At 37.7% G+C, this 27,912-nt stretch overlaps 1 protein-coding gene and 1 long non-coding RNA gene across 9 annotated transcripts in view; both read left to right on the top strand.

Moving 5' to 3' along the window:
- The window catches only part of RAD51B (RAD51 paralog B), a 378,738-nt gene that overhangs the window by 21,096 nt on the left and 329,730 nt on the right, over window positions 1-27,912 (top strand). The window lies entirely within an intron of this gene.
- On the top strand, window positions 5,810-15,961 carry LOC121070430. The gene is made up of 4 exons (XR_005820080.1): window positions 5,810-5,912; window positions 6,701-6,772; window positions 10,304-10,425; window positions 15,873-15,961. It is a non-coding gene; the product is annotated as an uncharacterized LOC121070430 (long non-coding RNA).

The raw sequence follows: 27,912 nt of genomic DNA, 5'->3' as shown, positions 1-27,912 counted from the left end.
ACAGACTAGAGTTCTTTCTTTGCCCTAACTAAAGCTTGGTGAGCTCACTTTTTGCTGTTGGCAGACAGTTTGTTTAAATACTGCACTCCATGGTACTGAGCAACAAATAGTTTTGATAAAAGGGAGTTAGGCTAACTGTAAAGTGCTGTTGCAGTGACAAAATGTAGAAGGCTTTGTTTTCTGGTGAGGCTGTTAAAAATTATTCTCAGAAGGCACACCTTTGTTTTGGTTTTAAATGACTAGTTAAAATGTAATTATAACTATCTTCAGTACTGCTGCCATCTGTGTACTTTTTAATGCATGTCTGGAGAACATACATTTCTGCAGTTTATGGCCCGACACAGTGTTCCTTTTGGACTGTCTACACTCATAAAATGTTTAATACTGCTGAGGAAAAAGAATGAGAAATGGTAGAGCAGTATTTCCTGTTTTCACGTGGTGGCAAAGTATAGAAAAGGAGGTAGCTTAAAAATATACAATACTGGAATTAAATTTTCTTTTTCTTTTAAAGTACTCCCTCCATTGCTTTTTCCATTTTACGTTATAAGTGACTTTGCCAAAAGCTATGATTCTTTACAATTCTACATATGAAATCATGTAGAAGGAAGGCATCGGTATGTATTAAGGAAGGGAGCTGAGAGGAATGAGGCTTTATTCCCAGATTTGGTTTTGGTCTGCTATATGATCATCGGTAATGCTTGTCAAAGGAGGACAGATACTTTCCCTGATGCCTGTCTTGACTTTGAATTTCTGAAAAACTTGATGGAAATAAATTATCAGTCTTACGTCTTCTAACCCTTGTTCTCATTATGCTTTTCTGGATTCCCTTCAGCTGGCTTACATTATCTTGAGAGTGAGGTGCCCAAAATCAGAAGTTGTATTCCAGGTGAATCTCTGACAGTGCTTAGCAATGGAGAAGGATTTCTTTTCATGCCTTGCAGGACATCTGTTTTTTTATGCATCATAGTGCACTGTTTGCTCTCTTTGCAACAGCCTGATGTCCTTTTCTTACCATACATGATCCATTAACCTGGACCTACATCTGCTGATTTGGTACTTCTGTAGTTGCTCCTCTCAAATCTGTGTTATTTTTCCTGACTGCTTTTCTGATTTGTCGAGACGGTTTTGAATTCTGATCTTATATTCTAGTGTTCTTGCAGTCTCTTGTATTCTTTCGTATTTTTGCAAGGAAGATAATCTTTCTATTACAGCTTGTTTGTGCGACTTGAAGCAGACTATCCCATGCTGTTCAGTAAGAGGCTGCGAACTGCTGTGTGCAGTTTTCCAATAACCTTTGTATCTGATCTGTAATGGAATGGTCTAGGTTACATTTCTCTAGTTTTCAAGTAATGTACACGTATGAGATGGTCTATTACTAAAGTAAAAAATACTTCATTGTAATGTGTCTGGCCTGTCATGTTGATACTCTGTCCTGTAGAAAATGGAAGTAATTGTACTGAATGGCTTTTATGCCTTTTATGGGGAGTTTAGGATTTGCCAAGATGTACTGTTTTCACTATGTGGAAAAATTACCAGAACCTATATGACTCTGCAGAGAAGTACTTATGCTTTTGAGTAGTCCATTCTTTTTGCATGTTGCCCTGTGCCTCCTTCCTGTTGTCCTTTTGGTTTTATGTAAACCATATATTCTATAGGAATATTTCTGTATTTGCATGATGTGTAAAAGAAAGGGATTCTAGTGTCCAGGTAGGATAGCAGTACAAAGAACAGTTGACTGGATTACAAGTTGTTGGAAAAACCTTACCTATGTGAGCTCAGTATAGATTAATTAGTGGTTTGGTTTCCAGATATCCTAGGGTTTGTTTGCTTTATGGTTACTCAGCCCCAGGGCTTCTGAGAATAAACAGGACTTCCTCCGCAATTGTTGCTCCTAAATAAAATTGTACCAGACCCTGAGGTGAAAAGGGATGGGGATGAGAGGAAGCGAAGACAGAACAATGCATATGACTTAAATTTACAAATGTGCCCAGAGACCAAAAGTTAAAATCGTATTTGTTTGCGCACAGTATTAGATAACTGTGTTGTTTTCCTCTTTGAGTCTACAGGACAGTTTTGAGAATATTGCATTTCTGTGGAACCGGGTGTGCTGCTGGGGCTGCCCTTTCATGAAGTATGATAGGGAAGCTTCATGATAGTCTGCTTGCTGCTGTTAACTAGAGATGCTGTCTTTTTCAGAGACTGCAGAATTTCCTCTTGTTCCACATAGTGAAGATTTGGATGGTAGTGGACAACCAGACCAAACTATCACAGTTAGACATTTGATGATCCTGTGCTGCCTTGAAAATAGGAGCAGCTGGGTTAATGGGACAGGCTTTTCAGCCTACGCTTTCTCTTCTGTTGTTGAGGCTCTTGTGCATTAGAAGAGTAGTGGATTTTGTCCTTGGTTTCAGTCTTCTGTTTTGTGGTGGAGGTGGAATCTGTGAGCTATAGCTTAGGGTCTCCTGAGTAACTCATTAATGATTTTTCTACAGGAAGACTCCATCTTCTCTATTGAGAATACGGATGTTTTGTATCGATGCTCACTGTTGAAATGATGTTTAAATAAAAACTGGGGTGAATAAATCCACAAATATCTGCAACTGCAATAAGTATTTTAATCGATTTAGCAAAAGTTCATTGTAATCAAACCAAGGGAGTCTTGTTCTAAATATGGATTCCAGTGAGAATCTGTGATTTTAGTAACCTCATCAAAACTGTCATGCTGGTTCTCGCTAAAACACGTATCTGTATTTTATTTGAAAGTATAGTACTTCTGTTGTAATATTTTAGGTAAATAAAATTGGAGGGTTTTATTAAACAAGGCTGAGAAGTCCATCTGCAGAGTTTTGATTAGAAAGGAGTGAATAACCTGAATGAGTGGAATGAAATATTTGTTTTTTTGTTGGTGACACTAAATATGAATTACCGTAGGACAAGACCTCTTCTCCTCTCCCTCCTTCCCTTGATACTTTGCTGACCTTTTTGATACTCTGATTTGGATGAGCTGTGTTACCCACCCAGAATGCAAATTTTTGTCTGTAGATGACAGTATTTTCCATACTTTTGTATTTATCATATCTCATACTTCTAACCTGAGGCAGAGTGCTTTGCTCTTCAGTGATAGCAGAGGTCTTGACTGGATTCTTGGCAGACTCCAGAATTATGTTTCCCATGATGTGCTGGTTAGCAAAATCACCTCCAATAAATGAACTAAATGCTACTTTTTTCATGCAACTCTCCTTGTAGAGGAAGATAGCTTTAAAGCTACTTACTGCCTAGATGGTTTTTGAAGCTTCGTAAAGATCTCCCTAAGGAAAATGGGGGCTTGCTTATGGGTGCAGGCACTTAGTAGTGCTGCAAGTGCTTTATTTCTCAAGGTTGTTAATTAAAACAAACCAGCTTCAGATGCTGACAATTTGACGGCTGGAAATGCCAAACTAGTTATTCCTCTGCGTAGCCTATGAACAATACCAGCAAACTACTAGCAGATAATCAGAAGTTTTATGTAGTGCAATGTGTCTGGTTCTCTTTCAGTCTTGAATTTGTGCATCATCGCGTGCATGTTTTTTTTTTTTTCTTACGGTATTTGTGAGAGAACATGCAGTGAAAAGTAAGCTAGCTATACTGATGTGGCTTTTAAAATTCGGTCCCTGCCTTCTGTTATATTCTGTGATTTCCTGAAACAGTGCCTTATTCTAACAAACCTCAAGTCTGTCTAGAGGAGTTCTGGGATGACATCTAAGAACTATTCCCTTGTGTCTTTACGAAATTCTCTGGGAACAGTACAGGAGCCTGTTCAGTTCTTTTAATGATATGTCCTTTTCCATGTAATTTTGTAGCTCAATAGTGAAGAGCTTGTTCGGAACGGAATTGACTAATTAACATCAATTTGCCAAAAATTGTTTGTGGGGAAAATCTTAACCAAAAATCTTCTAAATGTGCACTGTCATAGGATTTCCTAGGGGTTATATACACAAGCTAAGGCTGGTTTGTGTCGGGATTATATAACTTTATTTGGTTGCATGGAAGAGCTCTGTCATGGCCCTTCCTGATGTTGTGATGGAAACAGTCATGCTTGGGCAAACATCGGTAGCTAGTACAAAGTTTCTGAGAAGGCCTTAGTGCGTCTAGAATGTATGCGCAGAACTAGTATGCTGTGTATTGGAACAGATATACCCTCCTTTGCTTCTGTGAGGTCCCTAAAGATGAGGCTACTAGAAGCAGGCAGATGCTGCTGAAGCAGTTTGTGAAGCCTGCTCCTCTTCGTCATGTTTTCAAGGAGCAAGCTGTCAATAGTAAAGGGTTTTGTTACTGGCTAGTAGAGATACTGGTTTTGGGGTTGGCAGCAGTGCTGACTGTAGGGCCTCCTTTTTCATTAGGTAAAGGGATACACAGAAGAGAGGAGCTGATGATGTGGTGAAGCTGCTGCCTGACCTGCAACCCATTCTGAAGTTGCCCTAAGGAAAGAAAGCCACCAGATAAAATCTGCAAGCAGAATATATTGTCTGTGAACATCACAAGTGGCACGTGGGTAGCAGGTTAACCGAGCTTGCATTGCAGAAAGTTTGAGTAGTCCAAAATCAAGAGGTGGTCAACCACTTTCAGAGGCTAAATAGTGAAAACAGAACAATAACATGTTGTTTTTTTCCCCATTCCTACCTGCCTTGTAATTCAGTGCAGTATAGAGTTTGCAACTGGTTCATACTTGCTGATGAGCCAGAACAAGGATGTAATCCAGCTGAAAAGTAACCTAGGAAAAAAATGTAGTGGGCAATTGTGCAGCTGAATAGGCACTAATGTAGGCAGAAAGGAGGGGCAGGAATGTGTGGGTTCTGGCAGCAGTGCAGAATTTGAATGTAAAGCTGCATCTTCAGTAAAAAGGGTAAGAAGAGTAAAAATGCTAACCCACTGATTACTGGGAAAAAGAAATGAAAGAGCGTTAGGTGCTTGAAGCATCCTTTTAGGCTTTTTACAGTTCTAGGAAGGATTTTGTCGCATACCATTATTGCAATGCTTTGTACTTTGACTAAAAGTGAGTAAATCCCTGTCTGCACACAGCCTATACTTATGTTGCTTAGGGCTTTTTTTCATCATTAGGTCAGTGTCCTGGTTTTAGTCTGCATGTTCTGGTTTTAAAATGCATCATAATAAGGTATATTTGGAGTTGTAATATAACCATGCATAATGAATTATAGCTGAGGTCAGAAACTATGCTGAATAGTAGATTTTCAAACCACAGTATTTCTTCCTATGCTAGAATTCAGAATGAAATGTATAACAATCCATAAAATAGCTGGTACAGTTCATAACATGCTTGCATTCCTTCATCATTAATAGTTTCATATCCATCTGTCAGCATGTTATGGCTAAATCATTAGCCAAGTTTTTGCAGCTGTTGTTATACAAATCTGTAAAATGTAGTTATCTCCAGCTCCTGTTTTTTGTCTGCTGGTAAGAGGAAACTTTATAGAGAACTTAGTAAATTGTCCAAGACTGTAAGTTCAGTTCTAGGTGAAATTCAGTGATCTTGATTTAACTTACTTGGCCTGTGGCATTTTCCTCTGTTAGTTCTTTTGTCTTAATGGCATTGGTTGCAACAGTTGTTTGAAGTAGTGGTGGCTTGTTTAAGCTCATTAAAAATTCTGCACATAGTTGTTGTAGTTCTGTACTTCTGTAGTTCTATTTTTAAGAACATTTCTGTGAAAATTATAGTTGCTGATTTGATCTGACGGTCTGTTTTGAAATAAATGTCTGTGGATGGCATGTGTAGATTTGTTGTTTTTTGTTTACTCCCACCATTAGAATGTGGCTGAAGATGAATACTGTTTGTAGTGAAAATACCTATCTGTATGGAGAGAAGCATCCATGTCGACTGTGGGACTACTTTGTGCATGATACTGAACAGCTGCAGGGTAATAACTTATACTGATGTAGCAATAATTTTAGTTTCCTAATAATTGGATAGGCAAAGTTTCTGGAAATATTTGTGAGGTCTGGTATCCTTGTGCGTATGCACTTTAAAAAAATGTCAATGCTGTCAAACTCCCAAGGCCGCAGTTTATAACTCCTGATTCTTACCTGTTTTCTCTCCCATTTTTTGGTGCCGGATAAAATCTTTTAACATAAATGTGAAATTTCTAAATAGTAAAGTAATATTTACGTATACTTATAAGGCTCTGTGTGCTAGAATATTATTGTTTATGCTGAAAGGATGGGATGAAATTTTTGTCTTATAAAACGCTGTGCTAGGAAATAAATTGCATTTTGAATACTTGACTGTCGCATCTGCATTCAGTCCAGTCACTTACCTCTGACCGGGCCACTAACTCATTGAGCCTCTCACTGTTTTGATACGGTGGCTGTTGAAATAAGGGATTATGTTTCCATTTATTTCCAAAATCTGAAGTTTGTCATTTTCATGCCTAGAGCCAGCTGTTACCAGACATTACTCTAGAGTGAGGGTAGACCAGTCTGTTACTAGGCTCGTAGTTCAGTTGCTGTAATGTCTTGTTTTTCTGATGTTGAGGTGTTCCTCAGTGGGGTTAGTTTGAAAGACTTTTAATACTTGTTTTTAATTCAGGTGCCCTAATTTGCCCCTAGGCAAACAGTGATATTTCTAATACAGTTTGAACCTGGATTTGCACTTTCTTCTGAAGGAGTAATTGACTAGCAGTAATAGTGATTTATTTCTCCTCTCAAGGACAATTTGTGCAGAAGACTGTAATGTTTCTTCTTGGTCACTGCAATTGAGTCCTTTGTCTGGATGCTAGAGGTAAGGTTTGCATACTGGTGAATAAGTCATGAGTTTTTGGTATGATGACTTAACTGCTGCTTATTTCATAGGGCCTTCCAAATTCAGGAAGATGCTAAACAAGGTAGATCTGCAAACAGCCAGGAAAGGAAAGTTTATATAGCAATACCATTTACAAAACTTAATTTGTTGTTTCTGGAATACAATCTCTGTAAGTGTCACTAGTTTGGAGTTAATGCAGCCTGAAGGAACGCTAAGTACTGCTTAAAAACATGAACCTGGCCCAAGTCAAGCTGTAGAGCTTTCTGGAGTTTTGAGCAGAAAACACAAACTTTTAGCCAGACCTGAAGCATGTACATGTCATACAGACAGTCTTAGTGATTCTGTTGAATTTAACTTTGGTATTTTTGTTGTTCCTCTAATATTAAGAACGTCTGAAGAAATGCTGGGTAATTAAGAACAATCAGTCATGTTACTCCAGTTGCTCTGCAAAGGATAAACAGCACTGACTGTCTTGGCATAGCAAACAGTTTTCTTTCTAGTAGCTGAATACCTGACTTTTAAGATGTCATATAAAAGTCAGTGGCATTTTTTAGGCAAAATATGGTTTAGATTTGGTTTTCCATTCCCATCTCTTTTCTATTGGTAACTTGCCGGCTTTTTCATCCATAAGCTTAGCTGTATATGAAGAGAAAAAATAAACTTTTTCTTACCAGGCAAAGATGCATGGTTCATGATGTTGGGATATGAAGTGATAAAAGTCATCAACTAGGATGCATTCCTGAGCTCTAAAAGTACACATTAACTCTATTACTGTCATGTGATTCTTTCAGAAACTATAGATGGAATCACAACATTGTTTTTATCAGTGCTGAAGTTTACGATAATTTGGGTACTGGCATAGTCTAGGACCTCAGAATATTTCAATTACCACCACTTTTTTACTCTGCTTCAGTAAGTCTGCTTCTTATTTTAGAGTTGTTGTCACTGAGATGAGGTAAAGATAAAGTGAAGAAAGATTGGTAGGGGGTGGTGTTGGAAGTCTCTTATTAATTCAATTGATACAGTCAGAAGGGAGAGCCCTTCACTAGAAACCTGAAGGGAAAAGCCTGAAAGCCTGCCTGCCAGTTGGTCCAATATAGTAAAGTATCTCTCCCTGTGAATTTTGTGTAATTGGGATTAGAGTCTGTAGAGTTATTGATGAGCAGAGGCATTAGGCTTACCTAGTTTCTCTAATAGTGTCGCTTACCTGAAAATTTCTTTTATGTTTAAATTACAGTTTTGAAATATATGATATGCTGTAAGACACCAAATGCCTGTGGCCATTTGCATCCCTTTGTGCACAAGTGATCTAGTAAGGTGCGCAGTACTGATAAGCTGATCATTTAGCATTAATGGTTTTTCCCTTTGGGGGATCCACTGTCTTAGAGAAGACACATAGAAATTTTAACGGAAGAATAAAGACAACATTTTTTTGCTAAACATGGGGAAGTAAAATGTTCTGTGGAGTGGGCAGCTAGTAGTTTATTTTGATGCTACTAAAATGAGAGCAGAGTGCTAACACTCCTCCCCCTTCCTGCATCAAATTTTAAAGTAATTGGAAGTGAAAACTGACACTGTGCAAACCTCTCTTGAGTTCTTTGCAGTCATCACCATGGTTGTAATGTATCCTTGGTGTTTCGCCTGTTGTGTGAAGCAGCTGAGAACATCTGTCTTACTCAAAGATTTTCTTTTTCCTTTGCTTCACTATGTACCTCAGGAGCAGTTAGAGAAAGATTTCCAAATTGAGTCTGGTTTTGGGGGCAGTTATTTCTTCTTTCATTGGTTTGTTCCTTTCTCTTTTTGCCCAGTATAAAGGTACTAAGAATCCACCTTAAAATCTAACATTTATTGTATGTTAAAATATTAAAACTATTTTCAATATCAGAGCTGAGCTGGCCTTGGAAAGGGTGAATGAAGTGGCAGTATAGTTTAGTTATTACTGCTCTGTGTTACTTTCTTGCTAGTCTTCTGTTTTCCCTACTCACCTTTGTTGTATCTTTTGTCTCATCCATTGAAGGCTGAAGAGCTGGTCGTCACATTCTTTACAACAGCAGTCTGAATATGTAGTAAATTTACAGTGCCTATTTAGTCACTGTTGAATTTTTTGAATTTTATATTTTCTGAAGCAAACACAGCCATGAGGTCTTGGTCAGTTGGAATGAAAATGTGGGTGGCTGACATTCAGGCTGTACTCATCAAACTTAGGCTTGCTAATATTTTGTATTTGTGTTTGAAGGTAAAATTTCACCTTAAACTCTTTGACAATGCTGTTTATTTATATATTTGTATGTGCATGTATACACACACACATTTTTTTCTCACACCTTATGTTACCTTTTCGCTTCTCACAGAAGCGCTTGTGCAGCTGTATAGCGAATTGGAGAACTGATCCAGGTGGAAAGTGATCTTTTAAGTTCTTTTTCCTTGAATAATTTTTCACCTGAATGCAATATCCTTGCACCTTGACTTGTTTGCTTGTATTCCACTGTAGTCCCTCACATTTTTTGTAAAGCACACCTGCATTTCTAACTGGTCTTTATTTATTTTATGGTTATTCTTGTAGCAGCTTGTGGTTACCCATTCTTGAATTGAACCCACCAACTTCCCCGTTTTTTTCCCCTCAACTATTTATCCAGTCTTTTGAGACCTTGAAGACTAATCCTATCCTGTCCTATTCCTTCCATTTATGGTGCTGACGCACAAGCATTTTGTTGGAACAGTGCAGTGAGCTCTGCTGTGAGGGGGGAATAAAGAACTGAGAAGGTTTAAAAGAAAGAGGCAGCGTTGTTTGAGCCTGTCTGCAGAGTATTGCTACTGAACATCAGGCAGTGGTTTTTGTCCCTCTCACTAGAATGTACTAATTGGACAACAGATGTGTTTTTCAGCTGTATGGGTTAAAAACTAAACTTAAATGTGCTAATTCTTCCAAGACTTATTTTCTGTATGAATATAATGAAATGTAAGTATGGCAGGTAGATGATTTATAAGCAAATCATTTCAGCAAGGATCCTTAATTATACTGAAACCACAAGGACTGACTTTGAGTCATCACAACTTGAAGACAGAATTAATTCCCTGTGCTATAAGTCATTGCAGTTCGGTTTTTCTTCATTTTAGACATTGAAAAAATAGCATTTACATAAAGCTATTAACTAAAGAAACATTTTCAAGAATTGCAAACAGATTTTATATTCTTATGGGTTTTATTGGTTGTTCATTTTATATAAATTGCAAAAACACTGGCAGTGTTGGTGGAGTATGGAGATGATGTATTAAGGAGTTGACTAACTTTTAAAAGAGGAATTGCAGGCGTTTTCTGCTTTCTGTTCTTTCTGAATACTGGCTATATACATTTTCTGAAATGTATTCTATTATTTCGTATTCCATCAGTACATTGTTACTTATTTTATATTGCATTAACCTTAAAATGTGGTTACAGCATTTTGATAAGAGGACATATTTTCTAGTAGCCAGACACTGAACTAGAAGTCATTTGGATTATTTTCATAGCTGTGTTGCCTGGTACCTCCCCTGGCCCAAGTTTAACGTGCAAAGGAAAAAGAAGCTTTAATGAAAAGGTCTGTGGATGAAGGATTCTATTTGTGGCAAATATTGTTTGCTCACTAACTGAAGTAAGTACAATATTCTTATTCTAACTTCCAATGAACCATCCTGTAACAGCTTTGTGTATTTTATTTTGCACAAAGGTGGTGGGCTGTGTGTTTGCACAGTGTCTGTTTGAATTCGCTTTTGACTATGACTGTTTGTTATTGCTTATGGAAAAAGATACAATAACAAATATAGGTGCAATGATGGAGAAGTTTATTGCTGCATGTTATAAGCAAAATTCCGTACTTTAGACTTTTGCAAATTCCCTGCTTTAGGCTTTTGCATAGCTGGTTTTGTTTTAAAAGAACTTCAATATTCACTTTGAGATTAAATATAATAAAACTTCAGCTATTCACTTCTGTTAGGCAGAATGCTTTGATAGCTGAAATGTGCTCTGATATTTGTGATTTTTTTTTTGTTATAAGAACCTTTTGAAATTTCTATTGACACAATTGGGAATTGGCTGTACTAGATCTTTTTCTGGCAGTTGGCGAAGCCTTTCTCCCAGAGCAACAACCGCAAGGTGGTGCCTTTTCATCACCTGAAAGGGGAAAGAACTCTGTTTCACGAAGTTCATGTTGGCTTTTGGCCTGTTGCTTGGCAGAAATGGGGAGCTCGGATACTGAAGTGACAATGTTGGTTGTTTTCTCCCTGGATACATGAACACTATTGTTCTCCATTCTTTCCAGCCCTTATGATTGGAAACCGTTAGGTTGTAATGCTTAAAAGTTCAGAACTCTAAGTGAAAGATAATTTCCTATAAATCAAACTTGAGTCATGTTGGCAAAATCATGAAAAGATTGGCTGGAGAGTACTCAAGTTGTGCAGGCCAGGGAGGATAGATACTGCCAGAACATCCTGTGAAACCAGACCTAGATCTGCAACTGCTTTTACCTATTAGGCTTAGGCCAGTTTGGTGGGACTATGCAAGAGCCTGGAAATGGAAGAAAGGGAAGTGCTTTAGGCAAGTGGTGTGCAGTTTGGGGGAATGCTGGTAAGGGGGAACTGGCGTGGCGTTGATGATTCTTTTTAGTTGCATCATAGCTCACCTTTGTATGCTCAGCTCAGTTAAAGATGAGACAGTTGGAAACTGGTCTGAAATTTTACTCTATTGCTGAATAAGACCTGAGAACAGAAGTATATAAAGAAATAGTTTTTCACATGACCTATATGTAATTCCCAGTTGTGAGCCCTCTGGCAGTGAGTGTGAAATCCAAAACACAGCTGATAGGGGAAAGGGTTGTTGTCAGCTCACACTGAACACTTGAATATTCATAGTGTGGTGCTTTTACAAACAGATATTGAAGTACATGAGGGCAATTTGCTCTTGAGGTCTGTGCAGAACCTCTTCCTAGCAGTGTACATTTTCACATACAGTGACAATCAGTGTTGAAGGAGAACCAGGTGTGTGCCATACTGTACTAGTTTTCCTCCAAAATAGCAATTCCTCGACCCCTTTCATACCTCTCTGCCAAATTTCCTGCTGTAAATTGGTTTTATGTTTGCCTGTGTGTACCCTGTGACCCCTTCAGAATATTTGTGGTATTTTAAACCCTGCATTGTGTGCATGAAACAGTGTTTAGTTTGGATATGAAGTTTGATTTAATCACACATGCTGGTTGTGGTGTTTATTTTGGAACCAATAAGTGGGAGGCACCATTTTATGTTTTATTAGTCTGGATGAATTCTCCTTGTTACTTGATAACCATGTATAAGCTTGAACTAAAAATTCATGTTCAAAGGAATGCCGAAACATGGATGGCATTTGAATACAGACTCTCGTCCACTCTGGGTTTGGATTCTGCTGGAAAACACTTTGGGTGTTTGTGGTTCGCTGTAGCGGTAGTGATGGAGTGGCTGCTCTGATTTTAGAGGATTGTGCGTTATTCCTCTCTATATGCCAGCGGAGCTGGAGAGGGAGCTGTTTTGGAAGGAGCAATGCTCACATTAGAGGAGAGGCCTTTTCCGTTTGTTTTGTGCATTGTTGCAGGTGAGCGGAGCTGTGTTTGCAGAGCGAGCTTATAGATCTGTGGCCCCAGCCTTGTTTCGTTTGCTTCCCACATGGCTGCATTTACAGCAGAGTGAGTGAGTATTAGAAACTGATTTGCTGCCTTCCCTCCCACCCCCCCACCCCAACATGCCAGCAAAACTGCTCCCATGGTCTGCAGTTAATAATGCATGTGGTAGTAATTCTGGCCCCAAAATCTTACCTTTTGATGAGTGTTGAGGGGCTGGAGGAAAAAAAAAAAGGTGGTGAATTTCCATGAGTCCTGTTTAATAGAATGTGATGGAAAAAGAGATTAACAGAGCCAAAAGGAATCCACCAGCAAACTTTACAGCATTGCAAGGACACCTGTCTCTTCATTTTTTTGAACATTGAAGCAAAGTAATTTTGATGCATAGCTCTGTATGTCATGAAATGGCAGATATTGTATGAGATCTAAAGCTGTGTGTTATGCATCTAGCTCCCAGCTGTATTTTTCCTGTAATATTCTACTTGTGTTCTTCTATAAGAAACTTTCATTCAAGAGAACTGTTGGAACTCTATCCTATTAAAGCAATGCAATTAAAAGGCAAGATTTGCCAATCCAGGAATTGTTGGGATATACCATATGCTTTTGATTCCAAATAGCAGAATGCAATGTTATTTCCACTGCAGTTATCTGGTAGCTATAGGAAAATGCTATCTTTCTGGTGTTTGCTATAAGTTTCTCCACGTCTGATTTCCTTGATCTTGTGAAAATAAACAGGGTATTGTAGAAGCATAATCAAGGTGAGATAGAAACAGGCTCACTTTGGTTTTTATTTAATTATAAATCTGAGGATCTGCTTTAGATTGTTACGTTAACTTGTATTCCATGCATCAAAGGTGACTGCGTAGTCCTCTCAGCATAGCATGTGTGCTAACCTGTGCATGGAGGACAGTACTTGAAGCTATGGTATCCAATCTGGCATAAAATTGATTTCTGATAAAATTGATTTCTGCATGATTTTTTGGTGCTAACTTCTGTTTGTTGTCTGTAGAAATACTGCACTTGACTGCAGACACAGTAGATGGCACTTGAGTCATTTGTTTTATGATGTTGGAATTAAAGCCAAACTTGGTTACAAAGTTAGCTGTTTGTAGAAACGGGCATGTTTTACTGGAAGACAGCTTCAAAGCTTTTGCTTTCAGTTAGATAGACCTAGAAGATAGTAAAAGATGCATATTTTTCTTCCGTACATACAGCCTCTCTCACAAATTGTTGAATTTTTTTTAAGACTACAGATGGGCAGGACATGACCAGCCTGATTCATAAATACTGGATGGCAGATTCCCCTTAAACACATTGCTGGTGTTCCTTTTGGTTTTGTAATCTGTTATTTACAGCGTATTTTCTAATAAGGTTTCTTTATTTCTTTCTAGTCTTCCATACCTGATCCATTTGCGATGTGACCCTGATAGAAAAGGAAGGGTGAAACCTGCTAACAAAGTGGATTTCTAACAATTTCATCTTATCAGAATAGTTTAAATACTGCATTCCTCTCTGTGGCTGAGCACAACCAAGGCTAAGAGTGTGCCAGTAGTTTTGCTAATCAAAATGTAAACACGTGACTTGAGAGTATTCCGAAGTGGTTACTTAATGCAGTGTTGGGTGCCGTACCCTTGGGCAGTACTACTTGGACATCTACTTCTTCTAAACATTTTCATTTCAAATAGTAGAGAGTATTGCCAGTCCTGAAAGCTGAAGCGGCAATACAGACTTCCTCTTAATAACAACCTGTCACTGTGATTCAGCACTGATGTTTATTGCTGAGTTAAGAAGGTATAGTCAGACTTAGCTTATGATTCATTCTCTGGCCCTTCTACTGATCATTTTATTTTAATAAGGACACAATTGGACGTGAACCCTTACGTTCTTCTTCCTACGTCATTTTATCACTGCCAATTCCAGGTTCATAGAAGTGTTTGAAGGCTAGAACAGTGTATTTATTTACAGTCAGAATCCTCCGTCTTCTAGTATCTTTCATCTTTTTTAACCAATTTGTGTAAAATAGATAGAAATATCTATATATGCTTCATTAATGTTTATGGGATTGCAACTACATTTGGAGAAATGTTGCCTGTTAAACATGTGTTACCTGCAATGAAGTTTGATCAGTGTGACTTTGCAGGGAGCTTACCCCTTGGCTTGTTTTAACTTGAGTATTTGCCAGTGAGTTTCATCTCTCAGTACAGCTCTTTCTGATTCTGATTATACAGATATGTACTAGACAGAAAAGTAAAAACTAAGAGAAAAGCGTTGGTAACCTAATCTGAAGGCTTAGCTCCCTACTTAGCACAGTGTCTTCATCCCATGACTAGGACAAGTTCCCAGATGTTGTAGCTCAAACAGTCCCTAACTGAGGATGCTCTCTTCAGATCAGAGAGTATCTAAGTCTCTTTAGCAGCTAGTTGGTTTTGTTAATGTGTTTCTTCTTCCAAAAGACCAACTTTCTCCTCTTTGATTGAGACTCCTCTGCAGGAGGTACCTTTTTGCTTTGCCAGTTGGAGAAAGCCCACATAGACTGTGCTGGAACTCACAGGCATTTCATTTTAATTCCAGGCAACCATCCCTTTGCTGCTGCCTTTGGAACAGCTCAGCTGTGGAAGAAGTGAGCTAATCTGGAAATTTGAAAGTGAAGTACTTAGTGAAGCCCTGGGGTTTACAGTTGAAGTAATTAAGGAGAGGAATTGCACACCCTGTACTTGATTTTTGTTTTAATTAGTCTTCCTTTGATCTAGTCTCTCAATTTAAATTTTAAGATTTGAATCAACAACCTGCCACCGTATATTGCTTAACTCCTTTCCTTCTTAGCCTGTGGAGGAGATGTAGATTCTTGTTTATGCTTTCTGTTTTCTATTTTGTTGCGGGAAGGTTTTGGCTGTCACTCCTGCTTTGTAATTTTTACTGGGATTCTTTCCACCTCTCCCATCTTCTCCATTCTCTTGCCCTGGCCTCCCCACCTACTTTCTTTGTCTTCAGACATTTCCACTAACTTCACACTCACTTCAGGATCTAGCTTAGAATTGCTGTAACTTTTAGAAATCTGCCCTAGGCATCTTCACTATGAATCAGTCCCACTCCTTGTTCTCCCCCATGACTTCTCATTTGTTGGAAGAGTTACCTTTGCAGCTGTTGTTAGTTGGAATAGGCTTGCTGCACTTCTCTGCCTTGCTGGATAAACTGTCTATTTTTAGCTGTTATTCAAAGACAGCGTTTTTTTTTACTTATAATTTCTGCCTTGGCATCTGAATCTGCCTTTCCTACATTAATATATTCTGTGTTTAAGTTTATCACCATGTTGCTTTTGTGATACGGTTTGTGAAAATATACTTGTGCATCTGCAATATAGATGTTGAAAGTGTCAAAGTCTTCAGTGATCGTATTGTTGATGAATGATCTATGTTTTTCTACTTTTTAAAGTAGAGTTTATGGTCTTTGAGCAGGTCCTCTTTGATGGAAAGAAACTTATCAGCTTCAGAAGGAGAATGGAAACTTAAGTTGAAGACATCAGGCCAACCGTGATTTCTTGAAGAAAAGTCATGAAAACATTAATATCAACTTGAAACAAATAGGACTTCAGTTTTTAAAGTCTTATCCAAAAACCTTTCTTGCCAAAAAACTGTTGGGCAAATGTGGTAAATGGCATAGAAACCTGGTCTATCTGCTTTGGAAAAATAAAACTTTATATTGACATTACCGAGATTTGAACCTCTAGGAGTAGTGTTTTTTTTTATAATTCATTTAAGCTATGTTACTATGAAACTTTTATTATCTCTGAGTGCGTACGTGCCATTTTGTATTTTACAAATAAGCAGAAAATGTTTGGAGCTTCTGATACGGTTCAGTGCACAAAAATGTTTATGGATGTATGCTGTAGTTGTGATCTGTCCAATTTTGAACTGACAAAATAAGAAGGGATTGTCAGAATTATTCTCAAATATAGTGGACTCTAACTTTCATAATTGTTTACTCTGTTGTGTGTCTCAGCTTTGAAACTTTTGCTGAAGAGTCTGATTCAATTAGAGTTTTATGTGACTTCATAGTATAGTAGTATGTTAGGTATACATACCAGGTAATATGTACCAGGTATATTTTTCTTCAAATGATGGAACTCCGCATTGTTATGGCCTGCAGACAAGCAAACAAAATGTAAAGGTGTACCTGAGAAACAACTGGGGAGAACCACACAGCCAAGATTCTTGTAATAGCAGTACACACATTAAATCATGTGTAACGTACGTTTTCTGTCTTCAATTTAGTGGTTTTTTTTGTTGTTGCTTTTTAAGTGAGAGATCTTGTCTATAGTGGTTAGAACAGAGTTTTCAGTGATGAAACTGATCTTTCTTGAGAATTTGGGAAGAATCAATGAAAGTAGGTGATAACTACCAAGAATACTGGCTTGGAAACCTTAGATTTCTTACCACATTTTATTTTTCATGAATGTCAGGCCATATTTTCCATTAAGCTTTAGTTCCTGATGTCCACCAAGTGGAATATATGCATCTATTTCAATGATTTTGGTGCTTACTATTAACTGCTTAAACTGGGAGTTAAATCATCACATCAAAACTATTCTTATGGTAGTTGTTCGCAACGGTTGACACGGTAATATTGCCCAACATGGTTAAAAAAATCAAACTCATGTTTGAAAAGCTCTAAAATAAACATAAAAATGTACCTCTCCATATCCTGCATATAGAATTGACTCTTGATTTGTCATGGGAAACAACAGCCTGAAATTCTAAGGAATCTCATAACCCCTACCTAGTAATAAAAGTGAAGCTTTGCTGCTGCTTTCAAAGAATTTCTGTCCTGCAAGTTGTAGGAGAACTTGGAAGTAAGTAATTATTGGGCTGAGGCTTTCCCAATATCTGTAATTGGTAATTTGAAATATGAATTATAGCATGAGTAGCTGAGTATATGTGATGGTGTCCAAGAGCTGAGTGGGGTAAGGCTTAAGATAGGAGTAGGAAGTCTCCGAGTTTTTCATGATGCAAGAAATTTATGCTCTGCCTTGCCTTCTGTCTTATCTTTTGAATAAAAGCTGATCAGATGAAATATAGGTGTGATAGCCATTGTCATAAAGCTTCATAAAAATGCTTCCTCTTGGGTCACGGATTTTTGGAAGCAGTGCTGAAGAAGGCAGTAAAGCATATCCAGATTATATTGGGTCTATTTTAACTTGAAATCAAGAAATAAAGTTTATAGTCAGATGAGCAGTTTCAGCTGATAAATATTTCTCACTTTTTTAGAACTATATATTAAAACTATATCTTGTCAATTCCATCACAGAAGGAACTTAAAACCAAAAACAAATAAAAAGAACCACCACCTAGAACATTGTTTTTCAGTTGGTCACCAATTCAGTGTGTGATTATTACTTGATTATTAAAGCCTTGTAATATTGGGAGTTTATTAAACATTGCTACTACAAAGCTTTGTGCTCCAGAACCCTCTTCAGTTCTCTTGTTATCCTGTAGTCCTCAAGTACTTGAAGAACCTGCACTTTCTTCGAGTATGGTTTTGACTGTTTGTTACAAGTTTTCTAGAAAAAAGCAATGAGATAAGAGGCTTCCCAGTGGAACAGTGGGGACTAAAAAGAGGTGTTTTCTCAAAGGTTTTCATTTCTGCAAGAAATAAGGATTAACAATCCTTATTAATTACATGTAACAATACAATTACAATTTTCACAAAAATACAAATACAAAATTCAAAAATAACAAATTTTCACTGTTTGGCCCTTTAAGATCTATATCACATGCACATTTCCACATTCTAAGCATTAAAAACAAAACAACAAAAAAAAACACAATCCTGGTTAATCCTGAATAAGATGTATTATTTCAGCACATTGGAAATGTAAAAAGCAAGAAAAATTCCTTCTGTTTTAGAGCTGGTGAATTTGATGAAGTACTGCATTGTGAATTGCAAGTAGTTATCTTGATTGCCTTATTTTTCAGAGACGTGCAGGATGATGGTTTTTCTGGTAATAACATTTTAAATAAAAATTTGTACTATTGCAACACTGAGTGAGTCAGTTTAATTCTAGGTTTTGAAAAAGCAAGGTGAGGGTCAGTTACATTTGTCATTTTGTTTTGCCTTGACGTCACTTCAAAATATTACAGAAGTTCGATAGCTGAATTCTGAGTGATTATTAAGATTTAGGATCCAAAATACAGGGAAATTTAAGACTTGGATAAGGTGATCAAACCAATAACTTTCATACATGGAATATAAATATCTGGTCTCTCTGGGTCCATTGCAGAATAAATTAGAAGGAAATAAGATAACGTAAACTAATTGTTTAAGGAATACGCTGTTTCCCCAGTAACCTGTCTATCTTTGTCTCATATTGAGTATGCCGCAGGATAGGATTCAGTGGGCTAAAGCAGCTTAAAGACATGGAGTGTTTAGTAACATGACATGGACTCTTGAATATTGTATCAGCAAAATGTTTTGCTGTAGATGGTATCAGATACTTTAACTCACTTTCATTCTTGAAAAAGCTTTCTCATCCTTTGCTAAAATAAAATCGCCTGATAACATGACCCTGAAGCTTAGGTTGTAGTGATTGTGCTTTATGTTGAGATGCTTGCTTGACTGTAAGCTGAGTCTTTTTTGATTTTTTTTGTCACTTTAAGACAGGCCCTCCCTTTTCTGACTTGCTGAGAACAATACCAGTGTGCTAATTTTTGGATGATATTGGTTCCTTCCAGAATATTTTGCTTTGGAACTTTGGACTTTTGTAGTTTAGCTTTCTTAGCTTTTCTTAGCCCCATGCAAATGAAGTGCAATGCTTGTTTTTAATTAATGGAGGACAGAGCAGTTGATTTGGAGGGGCTGGGGACAGGAGGTCGTTCAGAACTGAGAGGAAGAGCAAACCTTAGATAGAGCTTTAAACCCACTTAAGCTGAACAATTCTAAGATTCAGGGGATGGAAACAAACAGAAATGTTGGGAGAGCTAGTGCGAGGAAACGGGAATTGCTCTGTGCCTTCCTTTTCATGGGAGCAAAGGCTCACTTTTTTGTGCATTTCTTGTGCTTTTTCCTAGGCTTGGTTCTGGCCAATTCTCCGTACTAGTAGCAGAATTTTCCACCCTTTGCTCTTGCTGGGTCTGGCCACTTTGGAATGAATCCTGTGCTATTCAACAAAATTTATTAGCTTAGGTTCTGTAATGTACTTTTCCTTCTTAAGGTGGTATGTATCACTAGTGAAGCTGCATCGGTGGGGAATAGTCATTTATGGGAGGTTTTTAGAAGCTTAGTGTTTAGGGAGAAGGTTTTCTCCACTTTATTAAATGCAGTGTCTTTGAATGGATTTGCTCTGTGCTATAACAACAAAATACTGTTTGTGACAAATCGATCGCATTTATTTTGGCAATACTGGCTTCTTTGTTAAGCCTTGTGCAGGTACCTCAGTGTCATTTAAGGAGGAACTTTCCTGCTAATGAAAGAGGCTAATGGGCAGGTGCTTGTCTTCACTAGATTACAAATATTGTTAACCCACTGAAGTCGATTAGCAAAAACAAGCAGATTTTCTCCACCTGTTTGATCTTAGCTCCAAATGTGTGGGTCAGCTTATAGACATGCTGTATACAGTCGTGGTGGTGCAGTCATCTCTCTGAGATGAGTCAGCAGTCAAATAATGGGCACAAACATAAGATCTATTTGGTCACATCTGTTGATTTCATTAGAAGTGCCATGAGATTGTTGTGCACTCACAGTAGAGGAAACTTGTTTTAAAATCTCATCTGAAAGATCCTCAGATGGAAAATTGAATTAAACTCTACTTACTTTCATCTGCGTCCTGCTGCAGATTGAAGCTGTGGTTCCAGAGAGTCTAAGTATTTGAAACCTGAGGCAGAGAGCTGCATGTCATTCCCTGTAGTGGTTAATGGCATGACAGCATTTTGCTGTAAATCTAGTCAGACATCAGCTAGTAAATGGAGAAGGAATGGAAGACAATGGAAATGCCGTTTTCATTTTGACATACCATATGCTCTTTTTGTTTTGAAATGCAGATACCAAAGGGAGACTAAAGAATTATAGTAGAAAGACACTAGATTTTCCCCTCATCCATTTTGACTGCAAAGCAGATCTTTCAGTATTTTGTTAAGTGCTCTGAGCCTTTAATATTCAGCCCACGAAGACTGGCTGACTGTTGGGAAGGTTTGGGAAGGAGACATAAAGGGGAGGAGGGTAAGGGTGTGGTGTGTATTTACTTGTCAGAGATGTGGAATTTACAGATACTGAAGCAGAATTGGCGAAGGATTAAAACCTAAAGGAATGTACAAAAAGCTGTGCTGCTTTGGGTAGATGCTATTTTCCCTGTAGGCATTTGAATCTGAGTGAGGTTTGTTTTTGTGTAGCTGAAGATGATTTATGATTTCGACATGCCCAGTGGGCTAAGCCCTGAAAATGTTTCATAACAAAGATAACCAGAATAAATGGTGTATGGATTCTGTATTCATTTGAAGGTGAACCTCAAAGTAAACATCACTGGCTTCCTGAATGTTTAAGTGGTACTTTGCTATGTTTGACTAATGGGTGTTGCAAGTTTGAGAATTTCACGTAGCAGGATGGATTTCAGAGAGAATTACAGTGAGGGAACAGTGGTCTGTCCAGAGAAATCTCTTAACATAACTTTCTGTGTAAGTCAAAAAAAAAAGGTTGAAAGCATGTATCATTGTGTGTAAAAAAAAAAAAAAAAATAAATAAATAAAAAGTGTCTTTAATACTTAAATTGGGTTTGGATGCTTAGCCATTGGTATTCATTCAGTCTCTTAACAATACTGTTCTGCTTGAGAAAGCATGGTGATAACCCGCATGCTTTTTTTAATACAAAATAAAGATTGTAGGGACGGAAAAATGGATGTTGAACACAAACATGTGGCCTTTAGTCTATGCGAAGGTAGGATATTAAGAAGTAAAACGGGCCTATGGCACAGAGTTTAGAAGGGGGGAGTGCTTAAGTATCAGGACCTGCACTGGAGTTACAGAGCGATGTACTTTTTCTTCAGCTCTGAGTACAATTTGCACCTTTCTGCAGCAAAGCAAAAGAGCAAGGATATTAAAGCTTGACTGTAGATGGTACCAGACCCTTTAACTTATAATTTGATTATTGAAGGACCTTTCTCATCCTTTGCTAGAATAACATCACCTGATAACATAATCCTGAAGCTTAGGTTGTAGTGATTGTGCTTTACATTGAGATACTTGCTTGACTCTAACTGAGGCTTCTATTTATTGCAACAAGCATGTATTCAAGTGACATTGCTATATCTTATGAATGCTGAAATAAAGGAAAACTAACTCATCAATGTAATGTGGGTAATCTGATTACGAGGTAAGTTGTGAGCTTATAAAGGTATCAAATGTCTTGTTCACCCCTCACCCCTTGATTCACGTCCTGATAATACTGCAAATAAGCTCTGAACATTACTTATTTCTGATCTATCTGTGAGCATCTTGCAGTTTTACTTGTGAATCGTTTTTCAAAATGTTTCTCTTCCCCTTTTAAAAATACCAGTTTATCAGCTGGAACAACAGTGTCATACCAATCTGCTGTGTTAGAGTTTGTGCTGAATTTTGCCAGTTTGGATGCCATTCCTTGCTTTTAATCTCCACTGAAGCATGGTTATGATGTCTGCCAGTCACTTTTCACCCTTCTCTGACTGTTTGTACTGCATAATTTATAAAAGAGATTGGGATAGTTCTTCCACATCAGGGACTCAGGGGGACTACTGAAATTTCAAAGTAGGGTAAGGTGGCCGGTAGAGAATTAGAAACATGAATTCCTTGTAGATTCTCTTGTGGAAATCTTAAAGCAGCCCAGGCAACCAAAGGAGTAGGACAGCAAGGCTTGGAGGGGTGGTGTGAGTAGTTTACTGCATTCTTAGGTCACTAGAATTTGCTCTTAATAAATAGCTCTTAAAGCAAGCTGTGCGTGCCCTTATGCATGCGCTTCTGCCACAACGCAGAACTTACCAGCCCTACTGAACTTGCTGGGCTTGTTTAGGACCTGAAGCAAAAAAATGATTGTGGTGCTTGTGCAGCAGAGTTATCCCTTGGGCACTTCTTTTGTGTACGTGGTGCTGTATAGGTTGGGACGTTGTGTACCAATGGTTATATGTACCTCTATTAAAGAAAAGGCATTTCCTTGCTTCCCAAGTCTGTCTGATTTTTAATGGGAGGCACCACTGACTTCATGTGCTGTGTGTTACTGACACAGGTATATGCGCATCAGTAGGAAACACACCCTAGTTTTCTCTAACTGATGATAAACAGATCTTGGTCTCACTAAGGTTTTTGTCATGACTTTTCCATGTAAAGTTCCATTCAAACATGCAAAGTGATTAATGCAATTTTCATCACAGAATCTGAACTATCTTTGCAAACAGTGAATTTGATTCCTTGTTCCTACCTCAGCAGACTGTTACCCTCCTATCTAATACACATGAAAGCAGCATATAATGTTAAATGTATTTCAGGAGATTTGTAGAGTTGCTCTCTGCCCAGGAGCTCCCTCTGATTTTGATGCATCTGAACACAATACCCATAGACAGTAAGTTGTTGAATGTCTTGGATTAAATTAACAGGTTGAAAATTAATGATATACAGTAAATGTATATCATTATATACACATATAATTACTTTCTATTACACTGAACACATGTATATATGAGTCTATATAAGTCTATATAGTCTGTATAAGTCTATATAAGTCTGGAATCATACACAGGATACCAGTAGTTGTAATTTTCAAAATAATGTTGTTAACAAAATTGGAAGCTAATACAATTTGAGAGGTATTTAATTTTCAAATGTTAATAGCAGCTCACCAACCTTGTAGTACCTTTACATTAGATACTGAAGTATAAGAAATTATGATAAAAGAGCAAAATACATACCTACAGAAAGGGGTAGAAGGCAGATTCCATATTCTTGAATTAAGCAGTGGTAAAGAATCTTTAAGTGAGTATCTTACACCAAGTCTGTGCCATCTAATAGGAATTTGAAAGGATACCTACATCTGCACAGATTTCTGTGGTTGTTCCATGCTGCTCTTTCAGTTTTTACCTAACTACTGGTCTCTGTATTTTTCAGTACTATGAAGCTAGGAGCTACAGTCTTAAGCTACTACAAGATTTTTAATCATTTGCTACAGTAATGAAGTACAAGGGCACCCTGACTGGCTTGCTTTCACTCACCATTGTTAAATCCCGTTTTTCAACCTTTTTCTTATTTGAAACCCTTTTTTCTTTGTCTCAATGCTTTCAGTATCACGTTTGCATTTAGATTTTCTTTTCTTGGATTTATTTTCATAGAAAGAAAACTAATGTTCAGGTAACAAATGATGCTAGGGGGACCTGAGAGACTGATATTCATTGTCTGCACTGACAGAAATATTTTAGTCTTTTTTCATTATTTTTTGTAACCTCTACTGTGGTCTTCTCGTCTCTCCATGAAGAACTATTTCTTCACCACTCTGACGTGTTAGTACCTAGAAATGGAAGTAAGAAGCCTTTTAGTTACCACGTTAAACTGTTTGTGGCTCATTCAAACCAACCAGTTGTTTTGTCTGGTTCAGAATAGGTAATGCAGATGAATGCAGTACTATGCAAACTGGCATTAGATGCATTTGTTTGACATTAGTTAATGTTCTGGTATTTGCATGTTAAACACAAAGTATGTAAATGAAAGTATGATTTAAATAAATGTGTCCGATACAGGTTTGGAGTTTGCTGTTAATGACTTAACAGCTAACCAATTTAAGGTTTTTAGACCTATTTGAAATACAGAGTAAGCATGTTATATTTTATGCTGATGATGCTTATGGAAGTGCTGGTGTGTGCTGTGGAATGTGATGGTGCTGCTTGTTTATCTGCTTCCATTTTTTGTTGTAAATGCTATTCCATAGCATGAATATTGAGCAAACAACTTAAATAAAACAACACAAGCAACATCCTTCTATACAGTTATCCTTTGCAAGACTGGCTTACACCTTCTGTTGAAGGGCTAGGGGGGAACGTGTGTAGTTTGGATGGAGTTGAAACGGGAATGATGCTGTTGGCAACTAGGCACAATAAATATAATGGAAATGTGTCTCCAGGTTTAAAGCATAACTCCTAAACTGTTAAGAAGCTTTAGGTGACTGTAAGTACATCAAATTGGTGACTCAGAAGTTACTGTTGTCCTTCTCATTGTTGAAAAAACTCACACAGACTTCAACTGCATCTTTCTGTAGTTGCTCAACCAGATATATAGGTAAGTAGATGACAGGGACGTAGTAAAAGGAAAACGTTATAGAGCAGTAGATGAAATGTTATAAACCATCTTAATTAGAAAGCCCTCAGGTAAAAGCAGTGTATGTAATATTGAACTCTTACAGATGTGTACTTTCTTCGTGATCACAAGTAAGGATGAAGTTAGTCCCCAGAGGAAATCAGGGGGCTGCCTCAGTGAGGACCAGTGCCATATGAAATGATTTATTCCAGAAACGTTCCCTCCAGCAAGCTTGCAGTACTGGCTTTAAGCACTTGGCTGTGAAAGCAGAAAGTGCCACAGGGTCCCAGAGCAGTGCAGGTATCAAATAATGAGCAGTTCATGTAGTGAGATCCTTACGGTGGTGCTACGGTGTTATGCTTGTAGCCAGTTTGGCAAAAGGAGAAGCATGTGGAATATATGTCTATATTTTAGATGAGGGGTTTAGCAGGCTTCATGTGGTTCAATATCTTAGTGTGTTTAAATGAAAAACTGTTTTAATTATCTGTCATTTTAGAAATGATCACAGGGAGATAAATACCAATTTAAAGTTCTCATAGCTCACAATTCTGATTAACTTGTAAAAGTTATGGAATTTTATATGCTTATACAGCATACACTAAGCAGGATTTTTATCTGGAATATGTTGGACTATTATCTGAAACATATATGTTTATATACATATAGGGGTGTATATATGGCCAGGTTATGATTTCTGCTAGATTAATAACTTAAGCATTTTGGATTTTGATGTAGTCCATAGTCACTTAGGTAATAAGTAATAATCCTTTTGAATATTCTCTTCTAAAAGTTATTATTTATTATTTTATCAGTGAACATAAGGGTCCTTTCAGTTGTTTAGAGATTCTGCTAGAAACAAGTAAAATTCATGGCATTTTGTGGGAGGTAAGGTTGTATTTTCTTGGATAGATCAACATCTGTGAATTTCTGAGAAAAATAATGAAAGCTGTCAAAATCTCTACATAAGAGCAAAGGCTTCCAGGAAGGTAAAAGATGTCACAGGCTTCTTGCTTGGAAAATCTGGTGTACTTAAAACTTGAACTGCTGAACTGGCAAACGTTTGGCTTTTGCAGGTGTAACTTGCTAAAAAGCATGCTATCATCATATTAAATATGAATTAAAAATATATTCTGTTGTTTTTTCCACTGGAAGTTGTTTTTCTGAGTTAGATGCATGTTGGTCAGCCCTTGTTAAAGGGATGCAGTCAAGATAAGAAGATCATGGTTGTTGGATCTTTTGTCTGTCTGAGGTGTGGAATAGAATAGGTATGTGCACAAAATGGGAAAGTAAAATGATTGTGTAGTGTTGTTAGTGATCCCAAAAACTTTCCAGTAACAACTGATCCTTCCCAACAGCCTTGTTTGTGACCCTTTTAATGTATTTTAGAGCAGCCTTAGAACTCCTTTTGGAGTCATCGTACTTACTTAGGAAGTAAGCATAGAAAGCATTTGGATGTTGAAACTACTTCTGGAGTATGTTAGACTTTTTTTGCACAATGTTAAGAGTTTATTTTAACTGTTTAAAAAATAATGCTTGCCTTCCTATCTAATCAAATGTTTCTGTAGCTACTAGTTCAGTGTGCTTCTTGATATTTTCCATTGTCTATAAACAAAAGCAAGTTAGAATTTGGAATTTACAGATTTTTGTTCTAGAATTTACTAAAGATAAAAATGTTTTTCAGTTAGCGATACGACTTGTTTGGAGGATACAGAAACAGCTCTGAAAGGATCTGACTTTTTAGTGACTGTTGAGGGTCCAATGGTGGAAAAATAATGAATAACTTTAACAAACATGTTAATAAAATCTCCCTTTTGTAAGCGTACCTTTACCCAACTGTTGTCTGAAGCAAGGTACAGTTATTTTCATATGAGTCTAAGGTTAAATGCACGACCATTTATTTAAAGCTAAATCAAAATTAGTGCTTAAATACATTAAACACATTTTATAGAGTTATTTGGGTCTAACAGTTTGATTCTTTTGCAAACATGCAGAGTGACAGAGCTTAATGAAGTAAAAATTGATACTTCAGTACTTTGTGTACTTTTCAGGCAGCTAGGAAGTGCTTTTGATGCATTTGTCTCTTAGACAGTTCAGTGAGGAGCATTTGTTAGCTTGGGCATGGAGCTGTGTTCTGATCAGCTTGGACTATGGGTGGAACAAGCTTCATCTCTGCTAAGGGCACAGCTCTGTCATCTGCCTGCAAAAGGTTATAGAGAAATATGTTGCTTCAGTCCAGCACAGCTTGCTCATTCTGCTGCATGTTAGCAGCCTGCCTGAAAGATATTCTTTGTCCTAAAATGGTGTTTCAAGTTCATTGGAATTCAAGTATTACCTCACGAGCGCTAAGGCTGTTTCAGGAAATGATGAGACTCTTGGATCCCCTACTGAGTTGGATAATTTAACATCCGAGGAAGATGTTTGCAAGTCCTTAATCCATGAAATGTGTAAAGAACCACGCTTAATGCATCTCCCAGTTTGAGAAGGTGAGCTCATTCTCTCAAATGTTTAGTGCCAACAAAATCATGGAATAAAATGCTGTTCACAGTAAAAGCTGGGAGACAGTTTAGGGGAATAGCTTCCCGTTAAGGAGGTCCTCTGCAACTTCTACTTTGTCGTGCTCCTCTGATCTTTAGAGTATTTGGGGAATTAATCCAATTAAAATATATTTATAGTAGTATAAGATGTAATATGTCAGGGGTCTTAATGCCTCGTAACTCATGGTTAGCTTTGTGAATCAGCGTCACTGTGTGGTGCCTTCTGCGGCCCTCAGCAGGTAAGCCCTTCTTTGTCCTCACCTTAAGTAGAGGGGTGGGAAAGATGCAGGCTCTCTGATAGCAGGCCTCCCTTATGCATTTCCCACCTGTATAAGAATATATCCCTAATGATAAGATCCAGATGTCTCAAATACAGAAAGGAATTTCTGAATGTCAGACCTTCTCAGCTTGACCAAAACTTATTCAGCCAGGGTTTCACATGTCCTCGTCTAAGACGTTTTTCCTGTAAATGGCAGAACAATTTCCATCACTGTCTTGGCTTGTCATGGGTACAGCGGATGGAGAGGAGGCTCTGGTGAGCACTCAGCAAAGGTTTTTTGAATCTGACTGTGATGGCATGAGAGTGAGCTAAGATACAGCCATGTTTTACTACTGTGGTGCATGTATCTGGTCCTTTTGAGGTGCTTCTCCCTCTTCCCCCCCT

Source organism: Cygnus olor, chromosome 5 (genome assembly GCF_009769625.2).
Source record: "Cygnus olor isolate bCygOlo1 chromosome 5, bCygOlo1.pri.v2, whole genome shotgun sequence".
NCBI classification, from domain to species: domain Eukaryota; kingdom Metazoa; phylum Chordata; class Aves; order Anseriformes; family Anatidae; genus Cygnus; species Cygnus olor.
This window is presented reverse-complemented; position numbering and strand designations above follow the sequence as displayed.